Below are 5384 nucleotides of genomic sequence, written 5' to 3' on the forward strand. Positions count from 1 at the left end.
AATTTTAACATTTGAGTTTCATCTGTTAATGTATTATGTTCTAGTTTTATGTTAATAAGATTTGTGCGAGACGGGGTAAACGGTGCTCTGTATTTATTTGTTCGAGGAACAGACACAGTCGAGATGTGTTGGTACTCTGTTAAAAAAGGCTCTATGTGCTGGGATATATGTGATCTTGACATGTCAAGGCAGCTAACAGACTGATGGGTAAGCCGATCTGTCTGTTTCCTGACCTGGGCCCTGGATAGTCAGACAATATCAAAAGTAAGACTATTGGTCAGATTTCTAGAGAGTATAGCACTTCCTTCCGGAGACGGATGGAGGCCATCTCTCTTTAGCAGGTCAGGTCTTCCCCGGAAATGCTTCCAATTGTCTATAAACCCTACGTTATGCTGAGGGCACCACTTTGACATCCAGCCATGAAGAGACACTAATCTACTGTAAGTTTCATCCCCCCGGTAGGCGGGGAGGGGACCAGAGCAAATTACATTGTCTGACATTGTTTTTGCAATTTCACACACCTCTTTAATAGTATCTTTGGTGATCTCCGACTGGCGGAGTCTGGTGTCATTCGTGCCGGCGTGAATAACAATCTTAGAAAACTTACGGTTAGCATTAGCCAGCACTTTAAGTTTGGATCTAATGTCAGACGCTCTGGCTCCCGGTATACAATCGACTATGGTGGCTGGTGCCTCAATGCCAACGTTCCTGAGTATAGAATCTCCAATAACCAGGGCACCTTTAACAGATGTCTCAGCCGGTGTATTGCTGAGTGGAGAAAATCTGTTTGATATTAAAACAGGAACGTGATTTGGATGCCGAATGCGACTAGGCCGCCTGACAGTCACCCAGTTAGTCAGCCGCCTTGACTCTGAAGTCGGAACCGAGCCATGTGTATTACGTTTAACACTAGGCGCACCCGAAACAGTGTTTGTAACATTAACATTAGCGGTCTTACTGTCCTCAACTAGCGTTCGGATGCGCGCTTCTAGTTCTGCAACCTTCTCCGTCAGCCTTACTACTTCAATACACTTAGCACATGTAAACCCCTCTATGCTGACGGAAGAAGCTAAACTGTACATGTGGCAAGTAGTGCAGGTTACAATGACAAGCGGAGTCTTACCGTTTTCATGCTGGGCGATGGCGTCTCCGTTCGCCAGACAGCGGTCCGTGAAGCTGCATCGAGATGGGTGCTCGCTCGTTGCGTGCCTCGGTCGTCTCCGGGTGCCTGGAGCCAGGGTGATGTGAGGCATGCTGTACCGCCTGGTGCTAATGCCGGGACACAACTCCTCCACAGCTTCCCGCTCTGGTGAGGAAAGGTCTGAAAAACATACATCGGATGAGTCCGCCATTAGATCGAAAAAGGCAGATTTACAGTAAACAGACAGTGAGCAAGTGCTAACTTCAACCGGCACGTTTGTTTATGCTAGTGGGCTATATGCTAGCACTAGGTGTTTACTAGTGATAGATCGTTTTACTTATTAATACTGTTCAAAAAATCGTCACGGTAAAGTATTCCTAAGATAAACTAGTACGTTATATTATATAGATAGGAACGAGATAGTAAGAAAATAGGATTTAGATTATGAACTCGACGGAGCTCCAATGCACGGAGCAGCGTTTCCTCGTTTGCTAATGCTACCGGGCTATATGCTAATACTGGGTGTTTAAATCGTTTCACTTATTGAAACTGTTGAATAATCGTCACGGTAAGGTATTCCTAAGATGAACTAGTAAGTTATATTATATAGATAGGAACAAGATAGTAAGAAAGTAAGATTTAGATGATGAACTCGGCGGAGCTCCGATAGCAGTGTTGCCACTCTCTCCGATAGCAGTCTCTCGCGTGCACGCTTTCTCACTGCTGCGTGCGGAACCTCAACAGTTTCTCTCTGACACTGAGTGAAGGTGTTAAAAGTTGGTGGTGTTTTCCACCTGGGTTCCTCCGTTGTCTTTTCAATTCAACAGATGTTACTGACAGAGAAGACGGTTGATCGAGTATTATGACTTAACGAAAGGTTAGTGTTTTCCCCCCACACACAGACCAGTTCTCTGTGCACGAGCTCTCTCTCTCCCTCCCTATGGTGCGGTATGCGCGCGCACGCTTAACAGTATTCTCTGATATTTTTGAATTTGCGCTGAATTGTCTGCGCTATACGCGATCTAAAAGCGCTCATAAACACAATCAGATGAGAAGAGCAGCCCTGCATGAGACACACAGGTAATCCGAAATCACCTCGTATCAGCTCTTCAATGTAAATTGTATCAGACAATGTTGCATTTAAATTAGGATTTTCCCAGCTAGAAATTTTTAGTTCTGAGAACGTACCGAGAATGTTTTTATGCAATGTTGCAGAAATGTTTTTAGCGGGTAGTTTTCTTTAAGTTCCCCGAATGTTCTCTACTAGGTTCGGAAAACATTCCATTATAACATTCTGAAGACGTTTCAGTGGCCATATCGCTAGAACATTACACCCTAACATTCCCAGAAGGTTTTTTGCGGGTAGTTTTATTTCAGTTCCCCGAATGTTCTCTACAAGGTTCGGAAAACATTCCATTATAACATTCTGAAGACGTTTCAGTGGCCATATCGCTAGAACATTACACCCTAACATTCCCAGAAGGTTTTTTGCGGGTAGTTTTATTTCAGTTCCCCGAATGTTCTCTACTAGGTTCGGAAAACATTCCATTATAACATTCTGAAGACGTTTCAGTGGCCATATCGCTAGAACATTACACCCTAACATTCCCAGAAGGTTTTTTGCGGGTAGTTTTATTTCAGTTCCCCGAATGTTCTCTACAAGGTTCGGAAAACATTCCATTATAACATTCTGAAGACGTTTCAGTGGCCATATCGCTAGAACATTACACCCTAACATTCCCAGAAGGTTTTTTGCGGGTAGTTTTATTTCAGTTCCCCGAATGTTCTCTACAAGGTTCGGAAAACATTCCATTATAACATTCTGAAGACGTTTCAGTGGCCATATCGCTAGAACATTACACCCTAACATTCCCAGAAGGTTTTTTGCGGGTAGTTTTATTTCAGTTCCCCGAATGTTCTCTACAAGGTTCGGAAAACATTCCATTATAACATTCTGAAGACGTTTCAGTGGCCATATCGCTAGAACATTACACCCTAACATTCCCAGAAGGTTTTTTGCGGGTAGTTTTATTTCAGTTCCCCGAATGTTCTCTACTAGGTTCGGAAAACATTCCATTATAACATTCTGAAGACGTTTCAGTGGCCATATCGCTAGAACATTACACCCTAACATTCCCAGAAGGTTTTTTGCGGGTAGTTTTATTTCAGTTCCCCGAATGTTCTCTACAAGGTTCGGAAAACATTCCATTATAACATTCTGAAGACGTTTCAGTGGCCATATCGCTAGAACATTACACCCTAACATTCCCAGAAGGTTTTTTGCGGGTAGTTTTATTTCAGTTCCCCGAATGTTCTCTACTAGGTTCGGAAAACATTCCATTATAACATTCTGAAGACGTTTCAGTGGCCATATCGCTAGAACATTACACCCTAACATTCCCAGAAGGTTTTTTGCGGGTAGTTTTATTTCAGTTCCCCGAATGTTCTCTACTAGGTTCGGAAAACATTCCATTATAACATTCTGAAGACGTTTCAGTGGCCATATCGCTAGAACATTACACCCTAACATTCCCAGAAGGTTTTTTGCGGGTAGTTTTATTTCAGTTCCCCGAATGTTCTCTACAAGGTTCGGAAAACATTCCATTATAACATTCTGAAGACGTTTCAGTGGCCATATCGCTAGAACATTACACCCTAACATTCCCAGAAGGTTTTTTGCGGGTAGTTTTATTTCAGTTCCCCGAATGTTCTCTACAAGGTTCGGAAAACATTCCATTATAACATTCTGAAGACGTTTCAGTGGCCATATCGCTAGAACATTACACCCTAACATTCCCAGAAGGTTTTTTGCGGGTAGTTTTATTTCAATTCCCCGAATGTTCTCTACTAGGTTCGGAAAACATTCCATTATAACATTCTGAAGACATTTCAGTGGCCATATCGCTAGAACATTACACCCTAACATTCCCAGAAGGTTTTTTGCGGGTAGTTTTATTTCAGTTCCCCGAATGTTCTCTACAAGGTTTGGAAAACATTCCATTATAACATTCTGAAGACGTTTCAGTGGCCATATCGCTAGAACATTACACCCTAACATTCCCAGAAGGTTTTTTGCGGGTAGTTTTATTTCAGTTCCCCGAATGTTCTCTACTAGGTTCGGAAAACATTCCATTATAACATTCTGAAGACGTTTCAGTGGCCATATCGCTAGAACATTACACCCTAACATTCCCAGAAGGTTTTTTGCGGGTAGTTTTATTTCAGTTCCCCGAATGTTCTCTACAAGGTTCGGAAAACATTCCATTATAACATTCTGAAGACGTTTCAGTGGCCATATCGCTAGAACATTACACCCTAACATTCCCAGAAGGTTTTTTGCGGGTAGTTTTATTTCAGTTCCCCGAATGTTCTCTACTAGGTTCGGAAAACATTCCATTATAACATTCTGAAGACGTTTCAGTGGCCATATCGCTAGAACATTACACCCTAACATTCCCAGAAGGTTTTTTGCGGGTAGTTTTATTTCAGTTCCCCGAATGTTCTCTACAAGGTTCGGAAAACATTCCATTATAACATTCTGAAGACGTTTCAGTGGCCATATCGCTAGAACATTACACCCTAACATTCCCAGAAGGTTTTTTGCGGGTAGTTTTATTTCAGTTCCCCGAATGTTCTCTACTAGGTTCGGAAAACATTCCATTATAACATTCTGAAGACGTTTCAGTGGCCATATCGCTAGAACATTACACCCTAACATTCCCAGAAGGTTTTTTGCGGGTAGTTTTATTTCAGTTCCCCGAATGTTTTCTACAAGGTTCGGAAAACATTCCATTACAAAATTCTGAAGACGTTTCACTGGTAATATTGCTACAACATTACACCCTGACATTCCCATAACATTTTTGCGGGTAGTTTTATTTAAGTTCCCCGAATGTTTTCTGCTTGGTTCGAAAAACATCTCAAAACATTCTGAACACGTTTAAGTGGTAATATTGCTAGAACATTCTTTTAAAAGGTAGGAAAACATTCCATTTAAACATTCAGAATCTGAACATGTTTGGTAATAGGCCTATTGATGTAACATTCATAAAACATTTTTCAGTGGATAGTTTGTTCCCCAGAATGCCCCTCTTAAAGTCAATATCTAAAGACATCTTAACTTAAAATATTTGTTAAAAAATATTTTGTTTCCAGAATGTAATAACATGACACACTAAAATTTGTTAGAATCAAAAATGACTTTAATAGTAACATTTTTGTCCTTTAAAATAAAATAGGCAAT

The sequence above is a fragment of the Misgurnus anguillicaudatus genome, chromosome 11 (assembly GCF_027580225.2).
Source record: "Misgurnus anguillicaudatus chromosome 11, ASM2758022v2, whole genome shotgun sequence".
NCBI classification, from domain to species: Eukaryota; Metazoa; Chordata; class Actinopteri; order Cypriniformes; family Cobitidae; genus Misgurnus; species Misgurnus anguillicaudatus.